Source organism: Oryctolagus cuniculus, chromosome 6 (genome assembly GCF_051225735.1).
Source record: "Oryctolagus cuniculus isolate XC-2025 breed Fujian yellow rabbit chromosome 6, ASM5122573v1, whole genome shotgun sequence".
In the NCBI taxonomy this organism is placed as follows: Eukaryota; Metazoa; Chordata; class Mammalia; order Lagomorpha; family Leporidae; genus Oryctolagus; species Oryctolagus cuniculus.
The window spans coordinates 59,790,114-59,803,107 of record NC_142872.1 but is presented as its reverse complement, the minus strand read 5'-3'; the positions used below and the strand labels follow the sequence as shown (position 1 = coordinate 59,803,107).

General features: G+C 51.8%; 1 long non-coding RNA gene across 1 annotated transcript; it reads left to right on the top strand.

The window, feature by feature from the left end:
- Positions 1–1,264: 1,264 nt before the first annotated feature.
- LOC149126151 (uncharacterized) lies at positions 1,265–11,722 on the top strand. Its single transcript, XR_016234903.1, has 3 exons — positions 1,265–1,569; positions 10,855–10,923; positions 11,387–11,722. It is a non-coding gene; the product is annotated as an uncharacterized LOC149126151 (long non-coding RNA).
- Positions 11,723–12,994: the final 1,272 nt, after the last annotated feature.

Genomic DNA, 12,994 nt, shown 5'->3' with positions numbered 1-12,994 from the left:
CCGAGCAGACGAAAGAACAGCGCAGGGTCCTGTGTCGTTCCTCCGCGAAGAGGGGGAGCGACAGCCATAAACCTTTTAAATTTTTTTGTTTGCTTATTTATTTGCTTGGAGAAACAATCTGCTGGTTCATTCCCCAACATACGTGGGAGCTGGGGACTCAGTCCAGGTCTGCCGTGTGGATGGCAGAAACCTAAGCACTTGCCTCCCACGGTGGAGTGGGAGCCGAGCCAGGATGGAACCCAGGCGCCCTGATATGGGTGCAGGTGTCCCGGCCTGCGTCTTAACTCCGGGGCCTGACCCTGTTACACCCTTTTAACTGTGCCATCTATTTCCTCCAGAGGTCCTGTAGCCACACACCCCCCTCCATTATGGAGATTTTTAAAAACCAAGTTCATTTTTTTATCCATATACAGCAAATTTTAATGTAATCTCAGATCATTACAGTAGTATAACTTTTTTTAAAGATTTATTTGTTTATTTGAAAGGCATAGTTAGAGAGAGGCAGAGACACAGAGAGAGAGGTCTTCCATCCGCTGGTTCACTCTCCAGATGGTCGCAATGGCTGGAGCTGTGCCGATCCGGAGCCAGGAGCCAGGAGCCAGGAGCCAGGAGCCAGGAGCCAGGAACTTCTTCCGGGTCTCCCACATGGATGCAGGGGCCCAAGGACTTGGTCCATCCTCTACTGGATCGGAAGTGGAGCAGCAGGGACTCAAACCGGTGTCCATATGGGATGCTGGCACTGCAGGTACTGGCTTTATTTGCTTTGCTACAGCGCCGGCCCCAGTATAACATTCTTTTTTTTTTTTAATTTATTTATTTAAAAGAGTTACACAGAGAGGAGAGGCAGAGAGAGAGAGAGAGAGAGAGAGAGAGAGAGATCTTCCGTCCGATGGTTCACTCCCCAATTGGCTGCAATGGCTGGAACTGCACTGATCCGAAGCCAGGAGCCAGGAGCCATGAGTGCGGGGACCCAAGGACTTGGGCCATCTTCTCCTGCCATCTTCCAGGCCATAGCAGAGAGCTGGATCAGAAGAGGAGCAGCCGGAACTAGAACCGGCGCCCATAAGGGTTGTTGGTGCTTCAGGCTAGGGCTTTAACCCATTGCGCCACACCACCAACCCCAACCCAGTATAACATTCTTAACCATTACTTTGACACAGATGTAAAACAAAGTTCCACAGAACTGTATTTGCAGTAATACTGATACATAGAGGCACTTCTTTCTTTTTTGTTTGTTTTTTAAATTTTAGCTCCCACACATAAGGGAGAATATGTGGAATTTGTCTTTTTGTGTCCGGCTTATTCCAAGTTTAGTAAAAGGTAACCTTGTCGTCCTCCGTCCTGCCTCTGGTTGAACACAGGCACACCCCGACAGGCATTTAATCAGCCCCAAACTAGCCACGGCTGCAGAACACACACCAGTCTGCCACAGGAGATGGAAGCTGCCAGTGAGTTCTGAGCTCCTCTGTGGAAGGCGGCCCAGTGGCTCACACGGGGTACTAGAATCGCTTCTTTAGCCACCTTTGGTTCCCCAGCACGGCGCGGGGACAGGGAGCACCTGATGCCCAGGTGAGCAGCAGACCCCGGCCCCTGGACTCCTGCGGTGATGTCTGGTGCCCTCAGCCTGCCTCCCCGCCCCTAGCAGCCTGGGTTGGCACCCCAGAACTGTGCGGGGGAAATGCTGAGCACACGCAGGTGAGGGTGTTCAGTGGTGCCAAAACCCAACAAGCGAGGCTTCGTCATTTTGTTTTCACTTTGCCTACTTTACACCTTTAAAGGGATCGGGCGTCATTTGCTCAAGGCCAAGTTAGCCTTACAGGAATCAGCCTTGGGCCTGCCTCAGGGTTTCAGATGAGGCTGCTGAGAGGTGAAAAGGCAGGGTGAGGGGAGAGCAGGAGGCAGGGGGAGTGGGACCCACCCCTCTCGGGCCATAGCCTGGCTGCATCCACCGCAGCTTCCGGCACACCAGACCTGCTTCGACTTCTACCTCAGCTGTTTCCGGGATGTGTGGCCTTGGCCTCCTGCCGCTGCAGAGCCCGGGTGAGTCAGGCTCAGGCAGGTGCTGGCAATATCAGGGAAGCCAAGGGACTGCCTTCTCCCTGTCTCCATAAGTCTCCAGTGCTCACGGCCCTCGTGCTCAGGCCCCACCCCTCATCCTGTCTTAGTGTCACCTTCCCCGCCAGAGCCCCCCTCGTTGGGTCAGTGTGCATGGGGTGAAATACACCAGCTAGGCCAGGCCTGGGCTGGGCTTCACTCTGCTCACCCAGGCCACCTGTGCAACCCCTGCACACGAGCGAGCAAAGGGATACATACTGAGCCCTATCAGGCTGCCGCAAGCCCTCCACCACGAATGTTTTGGAGGACGGGATGAGTGGTTTGAAAGCTCTGGGTTCAAATCCTGCCTCTGCCATTGTCTTGTGGGTGCTTAGGCCTCAGTTTTCTAGTAGAAAGCATCCTTCCCCACTCAGAGTCCTAGTGTGAATGAGTAAGCATGCAAAGGGCCCTGCTGGCCCTGGGCCGCTGGCAAGCAAGCTCTAAATGGTAGCAGGTTTGTTCTTTTTGGTAATTATTATCATTCCCTGGCTTGGGTCCCTGGGAGTCCAGAGGTGCCCACGGGCCAGCTGCAGATCATTAGGCTTCACGTGGCTGACATCTGGGCTCCGAGAAGCCAGTGCTGGGAGTGTATCACAGTCACCCTGGCCACAGGACACAGCTTGATGGGAGCTCGGGCATCTGCATGGGCGGGGAGGCGGGGGACACGTTCCCTAGCCCGGTGCCTTATGACTTGTCTAATGACAGCCTGTTAACACCCTCCTCTAAATGGGCACTGGAGGGGCTCTGGTGTCGGGGTGCTCAGAGGTGAGGAAGGAGGAGGAGGCCCGGGAGACTGAGGAGGCTCAGCAGTGCCATCCAGCCAGCCTGACTGCTGCGCAGGCTGCTGCCAAGTGCTTTAAGCCCTGTGCAGAGACTGCTGGCGTCTTCTCGGCCCTGCTCTCCCTTCGCTCTGCTGGGATCCGAATCCCTGATTTTTCTGCTGAGCCCATCGTCGTCCAGGAGGAAGGCGGTGTTTCCTATCCCCTCCCTTGAGCTGGGTAGGACCATCTTCTGGCCAAGGAGATGGGGGTAGAAGAGGTATGTGCCGTTTCCATATCACGCCTTCACAAGGAAAGAGCATCCCTCTTTCTTTCTTTCTTTCTTTCTTTCTTTCTTTCTTTCTTTCTTTCTTTCTTTCTTTCTTTCTTTCTTTCTTTCTTTCTTGACAGGCAGAGTGGACAGTGAGAGAGAGAGACAGAGAGAAAGGTCTTCCTTTTGCTGTTGGTTCACCCTCCAATGGCCGCCGTGGCCGGCGCACCACGCTGGTCCGACGGCAGGAGCCAGGTGCTTCTCCTGGTCTCCCATCGGGTGCAGGGTCCAAGTACTTGGGCCATCCTCCACTGCACTCCCTGGCCACAGCAGAGAGCTGGCCTGGAAGAGGGGCAACCGGGACTAGAACCTGGTGTGCCGGCGCTGCAAGGCGGAGGATTAGCCTAGTGAGCCGCGGTGCCGGCCCCCTTTCCTTCTACAGGAGGCTGCACCCCAAACACCACGGTGATGTGCCTTGGGCCACGTGGATAAAGCAGTAGCTTGGGGATAGCAACACAGAGAGAGGGAGCCTTGGATCCTGGCATCATGGAGCTCAATGGATCTCTATATCATAGAGTTCTGTGGTTGTGAAAGAGACCCTAGCCAATATATTTGCATTTTTATGAGAACAGGCTTCCTGCCGTCCTCAGTTGAGATCAGCAAAACAAACTCGGAAAGGTTTAACAACTTCCCCGGTGTGCATTAGTATAACACTAGCTGTAATAACAAGTAGACCCAAGGACAGACAGTGACTTGGGATGCATGTGGTGCTGTGAGCCTGCTGTCGCCCTCCCTGTGCTTCTAGGAACACTTGTACAATGTTTGTCATAGGGGCCCAAGCTGCCCTGATGTCATCCGTTGACCGGAGGCCCAGTGCCAGGCGGGGCCAGGCAGGGCCGGGCAAGCTCACGTTCACAGTATTTGCTTTGGGCTGGTTCTGCTGGGTGGAGTGTGCCTGGCAGATTCTGGTGTTGCTTACAGGAACAGAATGGGGGAAAGAGCACACCCTGGAAAGACGATTGGCCATGCTTGGAAAATATTGTTAAATGCTTGGGCCCTTTACCCAAAAGATGGGAACCTTTGTACAGAAAGATAGTAATTTTAGTGCTATTTATGGGAAGTAACTAACATCTCACAGGCGAGAACTGGGGAAAGCATCATGTAGGATTTTTTTTTTTTTTTTTTTTTGACAGGCAGAGTGGACAGTGAGAGAGAGAGAGAGAGAAAGGTCTTCCTTTACCGTTGGTTCACCCTCCAATGTCTGCTGTAGCCCATGCACTGCGCTGATCCGATGGCAGGAGCCAGGTGCTTCTCCCAGTCTCCCATGCAGGTGCAAGGCCCAAGCACTTGGGCCATCCTCCACTGCACTCCTGGGTCACCGTAGAGAGCTGGACTGGAAGAGGAGCAACCAGGACAGAATCCAGCACCCCAACCGGGACTAGAACCCGGTGTGCTGGTGCCGCACGTGGGGGATTAGCCTATTGAGCCATGGCGCTGGCCAGGATTTTATATAGTTATGTAAAATAACGACCAAAAAAAGTTCAAGACAGCCAGGGAAATGCGTAAGAAAAAACAAAGCAAAAACAGGAAATCATATGCCTATGTGCCATAGGATTTCAAACTTTTTTGGCACTAAAGTAAACTTTTAACTATTTTTCCATGAACTTTCTATAGTTCCTGTGTATATGTTTATATACAGAAACACATATACGGAATAAAATATGTGCATGTAAATATGTAAAAGCATTAAAATTAAGAATAATTAAATGTACAGATATGTAAATATTATAAACATAAATAAATAGAAAATATAAGTAAAGATTTAATTATTACTGAGAGCCTCTAGAGAGAGAAAAACGCTAGAGAAATAAATCAAAACATAGAAGTCTGAGGACCGGCGCTATGGCACAGTAGGTTAATCCTCCGCCTGCAGTGCCGTCATCCCATATGGGCGCAGGTTCTAGTCCCAGCTGCCCCTCTTCCAATCCAGCTCTCTGCTGTGGCCTGGGAAAGCAGTAGAGGATGGCCCAAATCCTTGGGCCCCTGCAGCCGCGTGGGAGACCAGGAAGAATCTCCTGGCTCCTGGCTTCGGATTGGCACAGCTCCTGGCCTTGCGGCTATTTGGGGAGTGAATCAGCGGATGGAAGACCTCTCTCTCTGTCTCTCCCTCTCACTGTCTGTAACTCTACCTCTCAAACAAATAAAAATAAAATCTTAAAAAAAATAGAAGTCTGAGTGGTAAACACTATTAATTGTATTTTTCTTCTTCCTGTTTGTATATACAATTTTAAAAACTCTGTAGAAGAGAAAAATCATCCATTAAAGGCAAGAATATTTTTTAAGAAAGCACAGCATATGTGAACTGCGTATACTTGAGAAACAGTTGTTGGTCTGTGCATGGTATACAGAGACTCAGTGAATATGAAATTATAGCCAAGTGTTTTGATGCTGGACCTGTTTTGATAGAAGCAGAGTCCACAGTGTTTATCAGAGAAATTTACAATAGGACTGCTGCCCCCCTCCCCTCCCTGCTGCAGGAAGATTTAGACAAATAAGAAACACCAGCTACCATTTCTTCACTTTTTGTTTTTAAAGATTTATTTATTTGAGCCGGTGCCGTGGCTCACTAGGCTAATCCTCCGCCTTGCGGCACCAGCACACTGGGTTCTAGTCCCGGTCAGGGTGCCGGATTCTGTCCTGGTTGCCCCTCTTCCAGGCCAGCTCTCTGCTGTGGCCAGGGAGTGCAGTGGAGGATGGCCCAAGTGCTTGGGCCCTGCACCCCAAGGGAGACCAGGAGAAGCACCTAGCTTCTGGCTTCGGATCAGCGTGGTGTGCCAGCCGCAGCACGCCGGCCGCGGCGGCCATTGGAGGGTGAACCAACGGCAAAGGAAGACCTTTCTCTCTGTCTCTCTCTCTCTCACTGTCCACTCTGCCTGTCCAAAAAAAAAAAAAAATATTTATTTATTTGAAAGTCAGAGTTACACAGAGAGGAGAGGCAGAGAGAGAGACACAGAGAGAGAGATAGAGAGGTCTTCCATCCACTGGTTCACTCCCCAATTGGCCACAACAGCCGGAGCTGCACCGATCCAAAACCAGGAGCCAGGTGCTTCTTCCAGGTCTCCCATGCATATGCAGGGGCCCAAGGACTGGGACCATCTTCTACAGCTTTCCCAGGCCATAGCAGAGAGCTGGATCGGAAGAGGAGCAGCTGGGTCTCGAACTGGCATCCATATGGGATGCCGGCGCTTCAGACCAGGGCGTTAATCCGCTGCGCCACAGCACCGGCCCCCAGATGCACATTTTCAGCCGGCAGTGTTCCAGGCACTGGAGAGCGAGCAGTGACCTCACGTCATCCCCCCAGGACTCCCTTACTTAAGCTGGGTCCTCAGACCCTCGTCCCTCAATGAGAAGACCCTGAAGCTTGGTGAGAATCAGTAGCTTCCTTAAGTCCCCCAAGTCATTTGTTTATTGGACACCCAGGTCTGACACCCAGCCTCTGGGCCTCCTCCACATGGAGACACAGGCGGCGGGCGGTTAACGTACTTAATGCATCTCGAAAGCAGTGCAAATAACAGAATGGAAAATAGCCCATTAGTCTGTGTATTGATTACATGTTGTGAGGATTTCTTTTTGATCTATTGGTTTAAATAAAACATGTAATTAAAATTAATTTCCTTTGTTTCTTTTCACTCTTTAAATGTGGCTAGTAGAAGCTCAGTATTTGATTTGTGGCTCGCGTGCTATTTCGGTCGGATGGTGCTGGGCCAGGCCCTGGGGAGCCAGCGATGAGGAAAAGAGCGTAAGGAATTGGCAGTGTTCTGGCTCAGGTACAGCTTTAAAAAAATTCCTGAAAGGCTAAACGAAGACAAAAATGGAAACGTCTACTTTAAAACGATAGAGGACATGGATCTCAGGTGAAAATGACCATTTCCTTTTTTTTTTTTTTGACAGGCAGAGTGGACAGTAAGAGAGAGAGACAGAGAGGAAGGTCTTCCTTTGCCGTTGGTTCACCCTCCAATGGCCGCCGCAGCCGGTGCACCGTGCTGATCCAAAGCCAGAAGCCAGGTGCTTCTCCTGGTCTCCCATGGGGTGCAGGGCCCAAGTACTTGGGCCATCCTCCACTGCCCTCCCTGGCCACAGCAGAGAGCTGGCCTGGAAGAGGGGCAACCGGGACAGAATCTAGCACCCCGACTGGGACTAGAACTCTGTGTGCCAGTGCCACAGGGCAGAGGATTAGCCTGGTGAGCCGCGGCACCGGCCATCATTTCCTATTTTCTTTGAGCCAGATTTCCCTCACCTGACGGTCCCATCCTGCAGGTTCTTTCCCACCAGAAAGCTCAGCTGTGGTCATCACTGGGCCCTCATCCCTAGGTGATGCGAGGGAGAGTCTCTGGCTTGTCGGTTGTCCCTGTTTCACACTGGATGCCAAGGGCACGCCCATAGCCCTGGCACCACATTCTCCAAAAATCCAAACAGTGATGGAGTCCTTGCCGGGACTGGACACCCCAGAATGTGAGTTGCACCCCATGGCCACCCCTGGGGTCCTGCTGTTCCCCAGGGCACTGCTGCTGGAGGTGCAGAGGCTAATCCCTCCCTCTTCCTGCACCCAGAGATAATCCACTTCTTGTTTCTGCACCTGCCCCCAGCACACATCCACAACTTCTAGACTGTCACTTCTTGAGATGGCCTAGTTCAGAGGCCTGTGACCCACACGGCACAAAGGCTGAATGTAGCCTAACTATATGTTTTATTTGGCACGGTGATCGGTTTTTAATTTGACTTTGATGCCAACGTATTGAAGTCATGAGCTTTCTTTTTTGAAAATTTATTTTAATTGACAAATAAAAATTGTGTGGATGCTCCTTGATTTATGATAGGGTTATGTCCTAATACACACACGAGAAGTTGAAAACACTGTTAAGTCTAAAATGCACTGGATCCACCCACCCTACTGAACACGGTTGCTTTGCCCAGCTTGCATTTGACATGCTCAGAACACTCAGCCAACAATCAGGCAAAATCATCTAACACCAAGATTAAATTAATAAAATATTAAATATCTCATGTAATCTATTGAATACTGTACTGAGAGGGAGAAGAATGGTTGCATGGATGTGCTTTTGCACCACTGTTAAGTCAAGCTATCCTAATTCAGGGACCATCTGAACATATGGTGTTAGATGTGATACTGCAATATATGCATACATTGTGGAATGATTAAATCACACTAATTAATACATCTATTACTTCACATACTGAATTCTTTTGTGGTGAGAACACTTCAAGTCTGTTCTCTTAGTCATTCCCAAAGGCATGAGCTTTCACACAAAACTTCACATATCCGAACTCTCTTGAAACGTCGGCAGGCTGGGCACCCATGGATCTGTGTTCCTATGGCAACGAGTGGCTGGAGAGAGTAGCCGCAGGAAAGCTGTATGAGAAGATTCATTTCTTTTACTGCCTGCATAGGTTTCTACTGAATGTGTGGCCTATGTATTATTTTTGGATGGTAAATAAACTAAATTTTGGATAATTTTGAGATACAGAGCCAGAAGTAGGGTACAGCAAGTAAGGTGTCCTGGGTACAAAATTTAAGAAGATGCACACTATGGCGCATCTCTGTGAGTGAGCAGCTCCTGAAATTTTGCACCTCAAGCACCCCTCTCTCTACCCCGATCCTAACCCAGCTGCACTTTTCTTTTTCTTTCAATACATCCCTCAGTCTTTTGCCAGCTGCTCCTGTATTTGTGCTATTAGGTATTTACCATGCATCCTTGGTAAACCTCAGGAGAGCCGTTGCTGGGCTGGGGGACAAATAGACTGACGTGGCATTTGAAATGTGTATGGGAAATGAAGGTGTGGGAGTTGTCAGGATAGGAACTCTCGAGGAATGCAGTAAGGAGCTGGTGCTGTGGCGTAGTAGGCTAAGCTTCTGCCTACAGCTCTGGCATCCCGTATGGGTGCCAGTTCAAGTCCTGGCTGCTCCACTTCCAATCCAGCTCTCTGCTATGGCCTGGGAAAGCAATGGAGGGTGTCCCATGTGTGTGGGCCCCTGCACTCACATGGGAGACCTGGAAGAAGCTCCTGGCTCCTGGCTCCTGGCTTTGGATCGGCGCAGCTCTGGCCATTGCAGCCATTTGGAGAGTGAACCAGTGGATGGAAGACCTTTCTCTCTGTCTCTCCCTCTATCTGTAACTCTACCTCTCAAATAAGTAAAGAAAATCTAAAAAACAAAAACAAAAACAAAAACAAAAAACAAAACAGTAGTATCAGGAAGAGAGATGCAGGGGTGGGGTGGAGGGAAGGTAGATGGGGTGGGGGAAGGTTTCTGTTGCATGTCAATAGAAGGGGTGGGGAACTGAAATGAGTGTGTAGGATGAGAGGGAGGAATGAATGGGGCGAGAGGCTGTGAGCGCCCACAGGGTGGGTGGGGAGTGGGATAGGCAGCCAGCAGCACTGTTTGCACACAGTGCGCTGACCGCCAACCAGGCCCTGTGTGCAGGGCGTTCTGGCCCCACCTCCATGCTTCTGCTGCCCTCAAGGGAGAGGCCCACCTTGACCTTATCCCGCAGGAGAGGCACCAGGCCTCAGGAAGGCCGAGTAGCTCTGCCCGAGATCCCTGGGCTGAGTGCTCCTTTGCAAGCTGCAGTTGGGGTGGGTGAACTGCGCTTCCAGATAAGTCCCCTGGCGCACACGGCGTGCTCAGGGCACCGAGTCTCCCCTGGCGCACACGGCGTGCTCAGGGCACCGAGTCCAAAGCAGTCCAGCCACAGAGCTGACCACCAGGTGCACTTAGGCGAGGAGGTTTGCATGGGGCACTGCCTTCCAGGGCTTCTCCCAGCTTCCTTTCAGAGGCTGCCCATGGGTGATGGCAAAGGTGGTTGTGCAGTGTTGGGTCTGGCCAAGTGGTGGGAAGATTTGTGTGGGTGCTTCTCAGGCCTTTTGTCCTCCACCATTTCCCTTGCCCAATTTCCCGGGAGCTTTAATTCAAATACTCTGTATAGTTATACAAATTGGATTACAGGGATAACCTGCTTCCATCCTGGCAGGGCAAGCTGCTGCGGGCTCTGGCTGCAGATCCCACAATAATGATATTACACAATGTGCTGTCTTCTGCAATGCTACGGTGCCCAGGAAGGTCTGTCACAGGGGGCCACGGAAGCCATGGTGACCACGGCCACCTCTGGCTAGTTTTGTGGCTGAGTTAGAGCTGAACTCAGGTCTGTCAGATCCACAAGCCAGAAGAAATGGGATGGAGATCCAGCCTACCTCTCCTGAAACAGGAGCCCATAAGGAAAGATAGGTGTGCCACAGGTATAATTGGTGGGGCCAGTGTGTGAACACAGAAGTTGAAGGTGACTTTACTACTTTTTTATTTTTTTGGACAGGCAGAGTGGAGAGAGAGAGAGAGAGAGAGAGAGAGAGAGAGAGAGAAAGGTCTTCCTTTACCGTTGGTTCACCCTCCAATGGCTGCTGCGGCCAGCGCACCTTGCTGATCCGAAGCCAGGAGCCAGGTGCTTCCTCCTGGTCTCCCATGCAGGTGCAGGGCCCAAGCACTTGGGCCATCCTCCACTGCACTCCCGGGCCACAGCAGAGAGCTGGCCTGGAAGAGGAGCAACCAGGACAGAATCCGGCGCCCCAACCAGGACTAGAACCCAGTGTGCTGGCGCCGCAGGTGGAGGATTAGCCTATTGAGCCCTGGCGCTGGCCTTAAATGCTACTTTTCTCTAGGAAGCAGGAGGCAAGAACACTTGCTGAGAGCAGGAGGGACCTGGCCAGCCTGGGGCTTGGAAAGAAGCGGTGAGTTTTCTGTGACAGCTACATTGTGGTGGGAGTGAGGGAGCTCACCACGGAGCCCCAGTGAGGGCACTAGGTTAAGTTTGGAGAGCGTGGGATTGAAGTGACAGCAGTATGGTGTGATTTTTTTTTTCCTAGTCATTCTCTGTGGCATAGGAGTTGGAATTAGGAATGTTGATCACTGGGAGGATCTAAGGCTGGAGTTTGGCCAGGTGGGTACAGTGCAAGGGTAATGGTGCAGAACTGGTTCAAGTCAGTAATTGTAGGGTTAGTGTGGTCGATTCCATTGTGAGTGACAAGACGCCAGCATTGGCTGGGATGAGTGGATTGGCTTACCTATCCAGTGACTCCAGGGTTGTGATAGTCCTAGGCATGGCTGGATCCAAGGGTTTAAACAAGTGGAGGCACTGTCATTATCCCTGGGCTCTGCTTTGCTGTGCTATCTTCACTTTCATTCACTTTCTAGACCTGGACCTCTAGATCTGCAACCAACCAGCTTAGTACTTCCAGCCAGAAGAGAGCTTCACTTTCCTAAGACTGCCAGGAAACATCTGCTATGGTTTGGATATGACTGGTCCCATAGGGTTCGTGGGCTAGAAGCTTGGTTCTCAGTGGCAATGTTAAAAGATGGAGGGCCCTTTAAGAGGTGGGGTCTCATGAGAAGTTGTTGCTGGCCCCTCCCTGTTTTCTGACTTGCCGTCTGGCTATGTGATCTCCTCCTGTTGCACGTGGTCCCACCATAGCACTGTCACCCACTGCGAGGCCCTTACCAGACCTGAGCTGAGGCCGGTGTCACGCTCTTGAATCTCTGGAACTGTGAATGAAATAAATCTCTTTCCTTCCAGAGTCCCCCGCCTCAGGTATTTTGCTGTAGTGTCAGAAAACAGATGAATATAATGCTGTACAAGACTTACATATACTGGACCAGCTTGGGTTATGCGACCATTCCTGAACCAGTGACCATATTCTGGGGAATGCAATTCTCAGTTGGCCAGATCTGGGCTGCGTACTCACCCCTGGCATTGGCTCCACTCCTCACCCCCCGAGGACACAGGTGTCCCCTACACATGGACAAGAGGCACAGGAGGCAGGTGGAATACAAGAATGGCGAGTGAGAGGGTTAGAGAATGGGAGGGTGGGAGGCTCTGCCAGCACTCTACAAGCTTTGTCATCCGGAAGGAGTTGGAAAGAGTGTGCAGGCTGGGCTCAAGGGTATGGCTGCTTCTTGTCTGCAAGTCACAAGACGTTCCTCTGTCCTGAACAAAAAGATCCTCATTTGGACTCTGCATCCTCCCAGAATTGATAGGAGGCTGGAGAGCTTTCACTGGTCTGGGAATGGCAACCGAGAAAACCCCAGGACCAGGGAGGCAGGGAGGCAGACAGAAGTACAGACTGGCTCCCAGATCCACCACTGCTGCAGGGAGTCTAACCCCCAGCTCTCTTGTGTGATGTCACAGCACAAGATCCAGACTCATGGACGAAATCATCCAACAGCCAGGGCTATCTCGTGCATCGGCACCCTGCCTAGCCTCTTGGGTGGGTGGGTGGGGGCCACAGCTCTTACCCAGGGAACCCCTGGGCAAGCAGGCTGGGTGCTGCAGGGCCCAGCAGGTGCTGGCATGCAGGGTGGGTGGGAGTGAGGCTGGGCTGAGGTGGTGCAACTGCCGCACCTCAGAGGCGCTCTCTCACGACCGCCGTACCGCGGCCCTTACTGTGTGCAGTGGAATGGAGTGGACCTGAGGCTGCAGGCCCAGGTCAGGGGTCATCAACTGAGATGCCAAAGCCTGGCCTGCCAGTGTCCCGTGCTCTGGATCCTTCTCGCACCTGTTGCTGCTCCCGCATGTGGGGTCCGTCTGGACCTAAGAAGGTGCTGGGAACCTGACGTTTAAGTCATTTCACTCAAACCCAGCAGCACGTCTAATGCCCCAGGAATGGTGTCAGCCTTGCCTGGCACAGGTCCAGCCCCTGCCCCGCCCCGGGTCACCATCTCCACAGCAGGCCTCAAGAAAGGAGGGCCCGGGACGTCCCCACCCTCCCCAGCAGCCACGATGCTCGGCTGAGTGTTTTCATGTCC